The 16,389-nt window shown below is 38.3% G+C and overlaps 1 protein-coding gene across 4 annotated transcripts in view; it reads right to left on the bottom strand.

The window, feature by feature from the left end:
- DIAPH3 (diaphanous related formin 3) overlaps positions 1–16,389 on the bottom strand; it is a 548,620-nt gene that overhangs the window by 1,408 nt on the left and 530,823 nt on the right. The window lies entirely within an intron of this gene.

The following is a 16,389-nucleotide window of genomic DNA, read 5'->3' as shown; positions in this document are numbered from 1 at the left end:
AAAATAAACACGCAGAGGTTAAGAATAAGCTAAAAAATATAAATAGACAACTATTTCATTAGCAGACACGGATATGGAGAACAAACTAGGGGTTACCAGTGAGGAGAGGGAAGTGGGGAGGGGCAATATAGGGGTAGAGTATTAAGAGGTACAAATTATTAGGTATAAAATAAGCTAAAAGGATATATTGCATAACAGAAAATATAGCCAATATTTTATAATAACTATAAATGAAATATAACCTTTAAAAATGGTGAATCAGTATATTGTACACCTGTAACACATAATTTTTTATATCTATACTTCAATTAAAATTAATTAACTAATTTTAAAAGTAAATAAATTAAAAAAAATTTTAAAATAAATGCTTGCTGAATTGGAAAAAAAAATAAACACACAGAGGTTAAGAATAAGCTAAAAAATATAAATAGACAACAATTTCATTAGCATTAACACTTATTTCCTACTTCTTCTGTGCCTGAAATGCCCATCACTCAGTTATTAGCAAGGCTTGGTTCTGCATTTCATTTAGGTCCCTGCTCAAATGCTATCGAGAGAGGCCGTCTCTGACCATCCATCTAAGATAGCACTCACCTTTTCATCGCTCTATCTTCTTACACTCATCTTTCCCTTCACAGAACTTATAACCACCGGACACATCATATACTTGTTTACTTGTCTGTTGTCTATCTCTTCACTAGAATGTAAGCTCCAAGATAGCAAGGACATTGTTCTAAATACTGCTGTAACGTCGGTGCCTAGGATGGCCGTGGAGCACAGTGAATGCTCAGTAAATATGCATTGGGCAAAGAATTTATTTCCACACTCTATGACCCAAGACAGGCGTTAGTTTGAATAATAAAAAGATTAATTTCCTTTTTAAACAAATCTAAGGAGGAAAGTTTCTAATAGGAATTTTAAAATTCAATGCTTTCTTTCAAAAAAAATACTGAGTTTGGCAGGCAAATTGTTAAAACTTCCTAGCAAATCAAAATAATGTCATAATTTGCCAAACACGTACCCATATGTTCATACAGACCTATAACCTATACACACAAATATATTCTTTCATTGGTAAGTGACAGTGATCCGGACTTATCCAGGCTGTGAGGAGAGAGGTTTAATAGCTAACGGCTAAATGGTGCTAGCTGATTGACTTTCCCAAAGAGCAACAGATTTTCTTTTAATTAACTTGACTCTCACATTGCACAACCTTATAAGTGATCTCTCTCGTAGATCTCAAATTAAAAAAAAAAAACCAGACACCCTCAATATTCATGTAACCTTGAACAGAGCTTGAAAATGGCTTCAACAAACTTGACATGACATTTAAAGTTTTTTGGTTATTTGCAGAGAGATGTTCCATTATCCCAATAGTGATTACAGGAACAGAAGCAGTCACTCATGACAGTGTGTTTTATGTGAGTGCTGAAAATTCCAACCGAAAACAGCTTGTACATTAAAAGGTGACTGCTGAAGATATTTACTGCACTGTCATTTCCTGACCAGGGGCTTCCGATGATGGATGAGTATTTTACACACTTTCCTGGACAATCTCAACAAGATTTAGAAGTCTGATCACTTTTCAGCTCTTGGAAGAAAATAAATACACTTTTCCTATCACCACCTTCCCTATCAGGTGGGCAATTGTTACTCAAAAGTTACTAACAGTTCAGTGACTTTCTCTTAGAGCTGTTTATGCTCTATAGTTTATAATGTACATATCATGTTTGCAGTAAAAAAGCACAGCTGACACTCTATTCCTACAGTTTCCATGACCGCACAAATTTATTTTCTAGCACCCACTCTCCTGCCCCAAGGTGTTTGAAAACTGCATCGTAGCTAAGTGCAAATTTTTAGTCAGCTTACTGCTCCTTCCCCAAAAACGTTCCTACCTTTTCTTGTCATTTGATTTCTTGTAAACAACTCCATCATGATGATATCTCCAACAAGCTAGTTTATTCTGCCGCTGGGCGACTCTCATTACATTTTTGAGGACAGAGAAGAGATTAAATTGGCTAAAATATGGGTCTGTAATATACATAAGTAAAGTATTCCATACCTTCCCTGGCTATAATGTATCAAGCCCAATTCCACATGTGGCAAAGTGAAAAGAGCATGGGATTTTAAGGTAAATCTGGGTTGAACTCCAACCCCTTGGCCCTAACAAGTTATCTCACCTCTTTGAGTCTCAGGTTCTAATAATCAATCTCCACCAGAACTAAAGGAAAGGATGTGGGTGACACCTCCTTTGAGGTACCTCCCTCCAAGCTTTCCAAGGGAGGCTTCTACCACCCAAGGCTTGTTCAGATGCTCTGACCTTTCTGACTTTCTGGTGACCATACCCATGAGAGCTGAAATGCCATTCTATTAATAGCTTGTATTTATGTAGCACCTTTATTTCTAAAGCATCTGTTGCACTTGAAACATTGCCACTGTCATTTTATAGATTGAGAGGTAAAAAGCAAAAGGAGGTTAAGTCATTTGCTTAGACTTAGTTACTAAGTAAATCAGTGGCAGAAGCCAAATGCTGTCTCTGGAGATAGTAAGGCTGTCTTAAAGAAATTTAAAAAGCTTTTTGCCAAGAAAAAGTGCTAAGTAATTCAAAGCTAAGTTTCATAGTAACGATATCCTGTACTTATACTTCAAATGCTTTCTGACGCATTTAATACGCCCAATAACTTTGTAAAGCAGATAGTATACCTATGTAAACTACCTCAGCACTGTATCTCCAAGGTCACACAGGACTCCTTTCTCTCCTGGTATTACTTAAGTTCCTGACTGCGAACTTCAAGTTCGACCTTTATTCACTACAGTTCCCTAGCACTCACTGTCCATTCTCCTAGACAACCCTTTCAGCCCTTCGTCTCTCCCATCAAACGTCCAACCTGTTCTCCTTCACTCTCATTTCACTCACTCATAGAAGCAATCAGAAGAGAACCCCCATAAGCTTCCTGTGCCCCCGACACCTATATGCTGATTGCAGGCACGCCCACTTCTTCCCTCCTGGGGATCTCCTGTGCTCCCCTCTGAGGACAAGCAACCCCTCAAGGTGGGTGCCAGCTTGTCCATCCCTCTGGCAGCTGTGCCCTCTCTCTACTGCGTCGTAAAGGTTTCCTTCTTCATGCAATCATTCCCCTCAGCATGTAAATACTGTGTAGTAACAGTCCCAATCTTTAGAGAAAAAATCTCTGTTTGATTCCACATCCTGCTCCATTTACTGCTTCCGTTGTTGACTGCCTTTGTAGCAAAACATCTCAGAAGAATTGCCCATACTACTGTCTCATTTCCTCTCTTCCCATTTTTCTCTTGAACTCACTCCAGTCATGCTTTTGACACTTTACTCTTCTGAAACAGTTCTCGTCAAGGTCACTAATAAACTAGTGTTGCCAAAAACAAGACCTGTATACACACTTGGATATTTTTGTCCTCCTTTACTCGACCTATACCAGATCCAAGGATGAAATGCCCAGCAGAGTCTGGGTTTTTCTTTACTGTTTGCTCTTTGAACTTCTTTGGACCCTTAGGTGGATAACAATGGGTGGCCAATGCAGGCAAAAGTGTTTCCACCCTACTGAGAAAACTCCAGATAGTTGTGGGCTAGCTTTAGGGACAAAATGATAAGAAGAAAAACCAAGCTGGCATGTAACTCTTCTGTGGTTTTTGGTGGAGAATCTTTCATGAGAAGCAATAGACAAGATAGTATAAAATGGAAAGAGGTCATTCCTGAGACCACTGAAGAAATAAAAAAGAAGGTAAGGGGCTTATTTTAGAATGAGCTTATAGCTGTTAGAAATTCCTAGATAACACTTCTTCACTCCAGCCCTCACATTTATCTCTCAGCATCCCAACAGCCCCCATCTGGGTCCCCAGCCTTGGGAGGCCCAAACTGTGGAACTGAGGAAGTCACACCCTAAACTGCAAAATGACAAATGAAGTTGGGTTGGAGAATGAATCTCCTGTCCCACTGCAAACTAGAGAAAATGTTTACAAGTAGAGAAAGCTCTCAAGTTGCAAGTTCACTTTTATACAGAAATTTTATTACAATGTTGGTTCAAGGCCAGGTGTCTTTTGCCATTACTATTATTTTGAGAGTCCACTATTGGTGGTTTCACGTGGGTTGAACTGGAGACCCAAATTCTACACAAAAACATGCACTTAGTTTATAAATAGTTCACTTCAAACATCAGTGGGATACCACAACCCTGCAAGTTGGCGAAAACTCTATATAGGTATTCAGAGGTATGAAATAAATTGTAATTGGAGGCCAGTGGGCTCATAACCTTTTTTATATGAAATTAGTTCCAAGTACAAGATGACACACTTGGACACACGGACTCTTTCAGTGGAAGATAAGGCTGGATGTCAATAAAAAGAGAAGCATTTTCTATTTCCCCTCAAGTCAAATCCTTACCAATACACATTTTTAAATGGAAACAAAAAACATTAAGGCAAAGTAGAATGATTGCTTAACTCTCCAAAGATAGGAAGCTTGTGCTATTATTTTATGGATTGAATCCAAGGTTGTTTTTTGTTTTTGCCTTTAAGACACTATAATCGATGTCTGTGAAGAGAAGTATGATCTATCTAGGACTATTGCCAATATCCAGGCCCTTGGTGAATGGAGTACAGATGGGCAAGGACCAGCTGCCTTTCTTAGTGCTAGGTCAGTAAGGGAATCCTGTGGAAATATTAAACAGGGTGAGAATACATGCTGTTTTCCTTTAAGATAGGAAAACTCACTTATTTCAATTTAATTCCTCATATGATTCTTACTATAAGAATTGATTCTGGAGTCCCACAACAGCTTTTTCCTGAAATTAAACGAAAAGTTGAAAATTGTTGAAAAGTTGAATGGCTCTCAAATACAGAGAACCCACTAGACTTGAAAAAGAGAGAGAGAGAGAGAGAGAGAGAGTGAGAGAGAGAGAGAGAATAAAAGCCTTAAACCACATCCGGGGCTGGATCCCATATGACCTTGGCAGACTACAGATTTGGGTGACAAATAAAGCTAAAAACAAACAAACAAACAACCCCCCCCCCCAAACCCACCATCCTGAGCTAACTTTTGCATTGTTTCTTTTTAAAAAAAAAAAAAAAAAAATTATTTATTTATTTATGGCTGCATTGGGTCTTTGTTGCTGTGCACAGGCTTTCTCTAGTTGCAGCGAGCGGGGGCTCCTCTTCTTTGTGGTGCACGGGCTTCTCATTGTGGTGGCTTCTCTTGTTGTGGAGCATGGGCTCTAGGTGCGCAGGTTTCAGTAGTGGTGGCACGTGGGCTCAGTAGTTGTGGCTTGCAGGCTCTAGAGCGCAGGCTTCAGTAGTTGTGGTGCACGGGCTTAGTTGCTCTGCGGCATGTGGAATCTTCCCAGACAAGGGCTCGAACCCGTGTCCCCTGCATTGGCAGGCAGATTCTTAACCACTGCGCCACCAGGGAAGTCCGTGCCTTGTTTCTTAAGTAACACAAAAGACATAGGAACCAGGAAAGTTGCTGACGAAAACGAAAATATAAACAAACATATGCAACTTGGCATATAAATGAGAAAATATTTCAGCCAACAGCTGTTATGCTTCCTGAGCTAAGAAGGCAAGGCTAAGGCCCTGGCTGACAGCCCTTGCGGAAAACCCTCTCTGCTACAGGAAATCTCAGTTATGGTTCAGAAAGAGGCATTATTCCCTTTAAGTCGGTATTGATCCTCCATCACATTGTGGTTCTAATGGGCACTGGCTTCTCAGAAGTGCCAACTCTCAGATGAAATATAAAATTGAGCTCCTGCCTTTTGTGGTCAATGGTGAGGCTGTGGCAGTTTTGACAGGAGTAAGAATATAGAACTCTGGTGTTCTAAATTGACTGCATCTATTCAGTCTTCCTGAAATTTGATCTCTCCTTACAATTCTTTACCTTTTGCTCTTAACTATTACTTTGACCTACTAAGTAGCTGTTTGTTTCACCCCAGCAATGCCATTACTTTGACAGGAGAAGAAAATGACCCATAAATATAATTTTTAAAGCACTACTGGGTCTACATGATAGTAAAATGTGTGACAAATATATATTTTTAATCTATGTAATAACTGAAGTTAGTGCTGGCCGCCAGCAGCCCATATCCCTGTGGTTTTTCTTACTGTTGATTTACTGATGCTATAAATAATTGTCTTCCCTTTCTTCATTTTGCTGTTTATTTTATCTTTTGTATTGAAAATATATAAAAATGATAAAAAGAGCAAAAAGGGCATTTTGTATATAGTTAAAATTTTTTAGGAGTGCCAAGAAACTCTTATTGAAACCAGTTATGTAGAAACATAAACAACAAAACAAAGCAGTTACTCCCCTAATTCTACAAAACAGACAAGACAGAGATGATAGATGCAAGTTATTTCTGAATAAAGGAGATAACTGACAATTAAATTAGAAGGTTTTTTGCATAAACTCGTCATATATACACTTCTATTCAGTCTTGGTCTATCTCACTGCCCTTTAAATAAAAATTTAAAGACAGCACTGCCATTTTACAATTTCCTATACTGGCCTTCCTAATTTGACACAGTGTGAGAAGGAACTAGAGATGCTGCAGGCTCCTGGGCACAGGACAACCAGGATAAATCCAGCTCTTTTCTCTAAAGGGAATAGTATTGCAAACCCTTCCAGTCAACTGCTTATCTTTCTGATTTGCAATATATTACCTGAATTGAATGTCTCACTCTATATTTGCTTCCCTCTTTCTCACCTTTCTACCCAGTTATTAGCAAATTCTAATTTGGCTTTCAGCCATACCTCTCTGTTAAAACTTCTGCTTACAAGATTATCAGAAGCCTCAAAATCCCTCAACTCAATGGAAGTTTCCCATGCCTCATTTTCTCTTACAGTTGCAACGCTTCAGAGTGTGTGTAATAAAGAATTTGGTTAGTCTTTTCCCACTCCTGGGCCCCTCAGACCATGCCTAATAATTTATGCTAATGAGGTGACTCATGACGGGACCCTATTTAGTTTGTGGTAATGAGTGATTCAGAATGGGGGATGGCCAAATCAGAAACACCAATCACGTGACTGGAGGGTTGGGAAGTGGAGACTGAGTTCAATCATGTGGCCTATCAATCATGCCCAAGTAATGAAGCCTCAGTACAAACTATGGGCACTGAGGATCAGGTGAGTTTTCTTGGTTGGCAATAAGTATTATCACACACTGACAATATGATGTATATTGTCACACACTGATGCGCTGGGGGGTGGAGGGTAATATATCCCTGAGGACAGCAGAAGTTTTATGTTTGGAACCTGTTTGGCTGGTTCTGGCTTGTGTCCTTTTGCTACAACAAAGCTGCAATAGTAAGTAGAGCATTTTCTTGAATTCTAGGAGTCATTCTAGTGAATTACTGAACTGAGGAGATAGTGAAAACCCCTAAATTTGTACCCAGCTGGTCAGAAGTGTGGGAGGACTTGGGAGCCCTCAAACTTGCAGCTAGTGTATGAAGTAAGGGCAGTCTTTTAGAGGACTGTGACTTGTAAAGTTTGGTCTAACTCTGGACAGCTGGCGTCCAGCTGTAATAAGTAATTGTAATGTACAATTGTAATTGTAATGTAATAAGTCATTACGTTACATTATATGTTATCTATAACTTAACATCAGTATCATCGCCTTACCTTTATGCATAGATATGCTATAGTTTGCAAGCAATTCCCCACACATCTACTCGTTTTACTCTTATAACACTCCTGTGAGATAAGTGACATGGATGTATTTACCTTGTTTTACATAGAGTTGAGGCAGCAGACATAACTTTCAGGCAGAGCCAGAGACAAAACTCAAGTCTTCAAACCCCTGGTTAGCACCTTCCGTCATGACAAGGCCCTTTACCATGCTTACTCTTCCACTTACTGATGATTCATTCTTAGTCCTCTAATTTACTTTACCTTCTCAGACCTCCCAAACACAAGGATACCTCTCTTCGTGTGGCCATTTCTCATGGTTAGACCCGTGGCTCATTTCTGTCCTTTCTACATTCTCTTTACCAAGATCTTACAACTTCAGCCATCTCCTCTAGGAAGGAGACACCCACATCTGCATCTCCAGCCCTAATGGGAGAGCTTTGGTACTGTGCCTATCTCAGCATTTCCACCTAAACGCCCTACCATAATCACACAACACATTTTCGAGTCAAACTTTCACATTCAAAGCAACTTACTTTTTATACTAACATACCAAAACCAATCATAGCATCTGTTTACCAGTCCTGCCATCTGTCACTGACAGTTGTCTCAGCTACCAGGCACTTGTGGTCACCAGTGTGTGGCTTAGTAGCTATTAAATAAATGGTTTCTAAAGTATGCAATTGCCTGTCAGCTAATAGATACCAGATAATAAATAATTTATTTATTTATAAATTATAAATTTATAAATTATAAATAATTTATAAGGACAAGAAGGTAGGAAAATTACACAGGGATATGGTTTGATATTACAGTTATTGAACACATACTATATATTAAACCCTCTACATGTTATTTAAAAATTTTTCCAACAACACTAAAATATAGGTATTACCAACTGTTTCATAAGTGAGGAAATTGAGGCTTAGAGAAGTTCATGAACTGTCAAGGCCACACAGACTTTGATATTTGCTTCTGGGAAACCCAATCCACATCTTATTCCTCCATGCATGGCTCTGGGGGCACATGACGAGGCCATGGCAAAAAGATACTGTGAAAGGTAAAGAGCACTTTATATTCTGGGGTTTGAGGACAGGCCTATTCCCAGTGCTAATGACCAGGAAGGAAGCTGTTTTCCTGAAGCCATTTCTAAGTAGTATCTTACAGTGTGCTTTCAAATATTTTTCTTTACTTTTTATATTTCCTAATTCAATATTTATTAGATATTTCGAATGTACAGATTTTTTTTTTCTGAATGAGTAATGTATCCTATTTCAACTCCATTTCACTTTCATAGAATCATATAATATAGAATCATGTAATCTCAGGATTGGAAAGCCCTTAGTTAGTTGGTAGAACCACCTATCCAATGCTTGAATTCCATTCACTCAGCATTCTGTCAAGTGGCTGTCTAGCCTAAGTTTGAAGACCTCCAGTCATACCCTCACAATCTCACAAGGCAATATATTCCTCTACTAATTAAATGTTTTACTTTATATTTATCTAGTGTTTGTTCCCCTGAAATCTTAGTCACTAGCCCTACTGATTTTCCAACTAGGGCTATATTAAGAGTCTAATTTCTCTTCCACTCACCAGCCCTTCAAATACTTAAAGACAGCTATCACACTCCCCAAATCTTTGCCAAGCCAAACAGCCACAATTTCTTCAACTGCCCCTCCAGAGATCATGAGCTGAAGTTATGGTTAAGTCAACTCATTAGGTAACCTGCTGTGTACTTATACACCATGCTAGGTGCTGAGTCCTTGAAACATTTAGGGTCCTGTCATTTCTATGAACATACAAAACCATATTCATTTAGTTGTTCAAAATTACGGAAAAAAAACAAATCCAACTAGTGTATCCAGTACTATAACACAAAAGAATAATTTGCTCAGAGAATCCTTTTGAATATAACCTTTAAAAAATTTCCATATAGACTTAATACTTGAAGTTGGACAGGAACCAAGATAGCAGAGTAGAAGGACGTGCTCTCACCCCCTCTTGCGAGAAAACCAGAATCACAACTAACTGCTAGACAATCATTGACAGGAAGACACTGGAACTCACCAAAAAAGATACCCCACATCCAAAGACAAAGGAGAAGCCACAATGAGACGGTAGAAGGGGCACAATCACAGTAAAATCAAATCCCATAACTGCTGGGTGGGTGTCTCATAGACTGGGGAACACTTATATGACAGAAGTCCACCCACTGGAGTGAAGGTTCTGAGCCCCACGTCAGGCTTCCCAACCTGGGGGTCTGGCAATGGGAGGAGGAATTCCTAGAGAATCAGACTTTGAAGCCTAGTGGGAATTGACTGCAGGACTTCGACAGGACTGGGGGAAAGAGAGACTCCACTCTTGGAGGGCACACACAAAGTAGTGTGCGCATCGGGACCCAGGGGAGGGATCAATGACCCCAGGGGAGACCGAACCAAACCTACCTGCTAGTGTTGGTGGGTCTCCTGCAGAGGTGGGGGGTGGCTGTGGCTCACTGTGGGGACAAGGTCACTGGCAGCAGAAGTTCTGGGAAGTAATCCTTGGTGTGAGCCCTCCCAAGTCTGTCATTAGCCCCACCAAAGAGCCCAGGTAGGCTCCAGTGTTGGGTGGCCTCAGGCCAAACACCCAACAGGGAGGGAACCCAGCCCAACCCAACAACAATCAAGATGATTAAAGTTTTACTGAGCTCTGCCCACCAGAGCAAGAGCCAGCTCTACCCACCACAAGTCCCTCCTATCAGGAAACTTACACAAGCCTCTTAGACAGCCTCATCCACCAGAGGGCAGACAGAAAAAACAAGAAGAACTACAATCCAGCAGCCTGTGGAACAAAAACCACATTCACAGAAAGACAAGATTAAAGGCAGAGGGGTATGTAGCAGATGAAGGAACAAGATAAAACCCCAGAAAAACAACGAAGTGAAGTGGAGATAGGCAACATTCCAGAAAAAGAATTCAGAATAATGATAGTGAAAATGATCCAGGACCTCGGAAAAAGAATGGAGGCAAAGATCGAGAAGATGTAAGAAATGATTAACAAAGACCTAGAAGAATTAAAGAACAAACAAACAGAGATGAAAAATACAATAACTGAAATGAAAACTACACTAGAAGGAATCAATAGCAGAATAACTGAGGCAGAAGAACGGATAAGTGACCTGGAAGACAGAATGGTGGAATTCACTGCTGTGGAACAGAATAAAGAAAAAAGAATGAAAAGAAATGAAGACAGCCTAAGGGCCCTCTAGGATAACATTAAACACAACAACATTTGCATTACAGGGGTCCCAGAAGGACAAGAGAGAGAGAAAGGACCCGAGAAAATATTTGAAGGGATTATAGCTGAAAACTTCCCTAACGTGGGAAAGGAAATAGCCACCAAAGTCCAGGAAGCACAGCAAGTCCCAGGCAGGATAAATCCACGGAGAAACATGCCGAGACACATAGTAATCAAATTGGCAAAAATTAAAGACAAAGAAAAATTATTGAAAGCAACAAGGGAAAAATGACAAATAACATACAAGGGAACTCCCATAAGGTTAACAGCTGATTTCTCAGCAGAAACTCTACAAGCCAGAAGGGAGTGGAATGATATACTTAAAGTGATGAAAGGGAAGAACCTACAACCAAGATTACTCTACCCAGCAAGAATCTCATAAAGATTCGAAGGAGAAATCAAAAGTTTTACAGACAAGCAAAAGCTAAGAGAATTCAGCACCACCAAACCAGCTCTACAAAAAATGCTAAAGGACCTTCTCTAAGTGGGAAACACAAGAGAAGAAAAGGGCCTACAAAAACAAACTGAAAACAATTAAGAAAATGGTCATAGGAACATACATATCGATAATTACCTTAAACGTGAATGGATTAAATGCTCCGACCAAAAGACACAGGCTTGCTGAATGGATACAAAAACATGACCCATATATATGCTGTCTACAAGAGACCCACTTCAGACCTAGGTACACATAGAGACGGAAAGTGAGGGGTTTGAAAAAGATATTCCATGCAAATGGAAATCAGAAGAAAGCTGGAGTAGCAATACTCATATCATATAAAATAGACTTTAAAATAAAGAATGTTACAAGAGACAAGGAAGGACACTACATAATGATCAAAGGATCAATCCAAGAAGAACATATAACAATTATAAATATATATGCACCCAACATAAGAGCACCTTAATACATAAGGCAACTGATAACAGCTCTAAAAGAGGAAATCGACAGTAACACAGTAATAGTGGGGGACTTTAACACCTCAATTACACCAACGGACAGATCATCCAGACAGAAAATTAATAAAGAAACACAAGCTTTAAATGACACAAGAGACCAGATAGATTTAATTGATATTTATAGGACATTTCATCCCAAAAAAGCAGATTACACTTTCTTCTCAAGTGCGCATGGAACATTCTCCAGGATAGATCACATCTTGGGTCACAAATCAAGCTCAGTAAATTTAAGAAAATTGAAATCATATCAGACATCTTTTCTGACCAAAATGCTATGAGATTAGAAATGAATTACAGGGAAAAGAAAATGTAAAAAACACAAACACATGGAGGCTGAACAATACGTTACTAAATAACCAAGAGATCACTGAAGAAATCAAAGAGGAAACCAAAAAATACCTAGACACAAATGACAATGAAAACACAACAATCCAAAACCTATGTGATGCAGCAAAAGCAGTTCTAAGAGGGAAGTTGATAGCTATACAAGCCTACCTCAAGAAACAAGGAAAATCTCAAATAAACAATCTAAACCTTACACCTAAAGGAACTAGAGAAAGAAGAGCAAACAAAACCCAAAGTTAGCAGGAGAGAAATCATAAAGATGAAATCATAAAGATCATAAATGAAATAGAAACAAAGAAAACCATAGCAAAGATCAATAAAACTAAAAGCTGGTTCTTTGAGAAGACAAACAAAATTGATAAACCATTAGCCAGACTCATCAAGAAAAAGAGGGAGAGGGCTCAAATCAATAAAACTAGAAATGAAAAAGGAGAAGTTACAACAGACACTGTAGAAATACAAAGCAGCCTAAGAGACTACTACAAGCAGTTGCCAATAAAATGGACAACCTGGAAGAAATGGACAAATTCTCCGAAAGGTATAACCTTCCAAGACTGAACCAGAAAAAAGTAGAAAATATGAACAGACCAATCACAAGCAATGAAATTGAAACTGTGATTAAAAATCTTCCAACGAACAAAAGTCTAGGACCAGATGGCTTCACAGGCGAATTCTATCAAACATTTAGAGAAGAGCTAGGACTCATCCTTCTCAAACTCTTCCAAAAAATTGCAGAGGAAGGAACACTCCCAAACTCATTCTACGAGGCCACCATCAGCCTGATACCAAAGCCAGACAAAGAGACTACAAAAAAAGAAAATTACAGACCAATATCATGATGAATATAGATGCAAAAGTCCTCAACAAAATACTAGCAAATAGAATCCAGCAACACATTAAAAGGCTCATACACCATGATCAAGTGGTATTTATCCCAGGGATGCAAGCATTCTTCAGTATATGCAAATCAATCAATGTGATACATCATATTAACAAATTGAAGAATTAAAACCATATGATCATCTCAATAGATGCAGAAAAAGCTTTTGACAAAATTCAACACCAATTTATGATAAAAACTCTACAGAAAGTGGGCATAGGGGGAACCTACCTCAACATAATAAAGGCCATATACAACAAACCCACAGCAAACATCATTCTCAATGGTGAAAAACTGAAAGCATTTCCTCTAAGATCAGGAACAAGACAAGGATGTCCACTCTCACCACTATTATTCAACATAGTTTTGGAAGTCCTAGCCATGGCAATCAGAGAAGAAAGAGAAATAAAAGGAATGCAAATTAGACAAGAAGAAGTAAAACTGTAACTGTTTCCACATGACATGATACTATACATAGAGAATCCTAAAGATGCCACCAGAAAACTACTAGAGCTAATCAATGAATTTGGTAAAGTTGCAGGATACAAAATCATTACACAGCAATCTCTTGCATTCCTATACGCTGATGAAAAATGTGAAAGATAAATTAAGGAAATACTCCCATTTACCACTGCAACAAAAAGAATAAAATACCTAGGAATAAACTGAACTAGGGAGAAAAAAAGACCTGTATGCAGAAAACTATAAGACACTGTTGAAAGAAATTAAAGATGATACCAACACATGGAGACATATACCATGTTCTTGTATTGGAAGAATCAATATTGTGAAAATGACTATACTACCCAAAGCAATCTAGAGATTCAATGCAATCCCTATCAAATTACCAATGGCATTTTTTACAGAAGTAGAACAAAAAATCTTAAAATTTGTATGGAGACACAAAAGACCCCAAATAGCCAAAGCAGTCTTGAGGGAAAAAAAAGGAGCAGGAGGAATCAGACTCCCTGACTTCAGACTATACTACAAAGCTACAGTAATCAAGACAATATGGTACTGGCACAAAAACAGAAACAGAGATCAATGGAACAAGATAGAAAGCCCAGAGACAAACCCAAGCACCTATGGTGAACTAATCTATGGAAAAGGAGGCAAGGATATACAATGGAGAAAAGACAGTCTCTTCAATAAGTAGTGCTGGGAAAACTGGACAGCTACATGTAAAAGAATGAAATTAGAACACTCCCTAACACCATACACAAAAATAAACTCAAAATGGATTCGAGACCTAAATGTAAAACCAGACACTATAAAACTCTTAGAGGAAAACATAGGAAGAACACTCTTTGACATAAATCACAGCAAGACCTTTTTTGATCCACCTCGTAGAGTAATGGAAATAAAAACAAAAATAAACAAATGGGACCTAATGAAACTTAAAAGCTTTTGCTCAACAAAGGAAACCATAAACAAGACGAAAAGACAACCCTCAGAATGGGAGAAAATATTTGCAAACGAATCAACGGGCAAAGGATTAATCTCCAAAATATAGAAACAGCTCATGCAGCACAATATTAAAGAAACAAACAACCCTATCCAAAAATGGGCAGAAGACCTAAATAGGCATTTCTCCAAAGAAGACATACAGATGGCCAAGAAGCACATGAAAAGCTGCTCAACATCACTAATTATTAGAGAAATGCAAATCAAAACTACAATGAAGTATCACCTCACACCAGTTAGAATGGGCATCATCAGAAAATCTACAAAGAACAAATGCTGGAGAGGGTGTGGAGAAAAGGGAACCCTCTTGCACTGTTGATGGGAATGCAAATTGATACAGCCACTCTGGAGAAGAGTATGGATGTTCCTTAAAAACCTAAAAATAGAATTACCATACGATCCAGCAATCCCATTACTGGGCATATACCCAGAGAAAACCATAGTTCAAAAAGACACATGCACCCCAATGTTCATTGCAGCACTATTTACAATAGCCAGGTCTTGGAAGCAACCTAAATACCCATCAACAGACGAATGATTAAAGAAGTTGTGGTGCATATATACAATGGAATATTACTCAGCCATAAAAAGGAATGAAATTGGGTCATTTGTTGAGACATGGCTGGATCTAGAGACTGTCATACAGAGTGAAGTAAGCCAGAAAGAGAAAAACAAATGTCGTATATTAACGCATGTATGTGGAACCTAGAAAAATGGTACAGATGAACCGGTTTGCAGGGCAGAAGTTGAGATGCAGATGTAGAGAACAAACATATGGACACCAAGGGGGGAAAACTGTGGTGGGGTGGGGATGGTGGTGTTCTGAATTGGGCGATTGGGATTGACATGTATACACTGATGTGTATAAAATTGATGACTAATAAGAACCTGCTATAAAAAAATAAATAAAATAAATTGAACAATTAAAAAAAAAAGAAAAAACTTGAAGTTGATTTTCAGCCTAATAAAAGCTGCTTAAAACTATCTGTTTTTATTCATTAGAGAATTCAATCCTGGGATACATTTGTAATGAAGATGATTTTAAATGAAATAATTTTATGTATGACTTTATATATAGAAATGTTCCCTTACTTCTCTCACTAGCTATATCCAGGAGATAGTAATATGTTCAAGGAGCAAGAAAAACAAACTCATATCCATCTAATTCTGATCTAACTTGCTAGAATGTAAGCTCCACAAAGGCAAAAATCTTTGTTTTATTCACTTAGAATAAAACAGTACTTAGAATAGTGCCTGCTTTATAATGAGTGTTTAAAACATAATTTCTTGAGTGACTGAACCTAAGCATGGCATAATTTTACCACCTTGTTTCATATTAATCCTTCCCAAAGAAAACACTTCAGAATAACATTCCCTGAATAACAAACTGATTACATGTCATTTTTATTTAATGTATATTTTTGTGCTTTCTGGCCTCTTGAGGACCTAGCCTTGAGTCTAGAATAGCTCTGTCCAATAGAAATATGAGTGTCAGGAAAGCGGGCTACATAAGCTACTTAAAATTTTCTAGTAGTCACATTAAATATTGGGAAAGAAAATCAGGTGTAACTAATTTTAACAATATATTTTACTTAACCAAATTTCAACTATTATTTCAATACGTAAGCAAAATAAAAAATGTATTAATGAAATCTTTAACTTTTTTTTTTGTACTAAGCCTTCAAAATCAAATATGTATTGTACACTTAGAGATCATCTTAATTCAGACTAGCCACATTTCGAGAGCTCAAGAGCCACATATGGCTATTGGCTACTATATTGGTAGCACAGTAACCTGGAGTTCCTACAGTGCTAA

The sequence above is a fragment of the Monodon monoceros genome, unplaced genomic scaffold (assembly GCF_005190385.1).
Source record: "Monodon monoceros isolate NGI ecotype Baffin Bay Population unplaced genomic scaffold, NGI_Narwhal_1 Super_Scaffold_8, whole genome shotgun sequence".
Classification (NCBI taxonomy): domain Eukaryota; kingdom Metazoa; phylum Chordata; class Mammalia; order Artiodactyla; family Monodontidae; genus Monodon; species Monodon monoceros.
The sequence above is the reverse complement of the archived record's forward strand: the minus strand, read 5'-3'. Positions and strand labels throughout refer to the sequence as shown.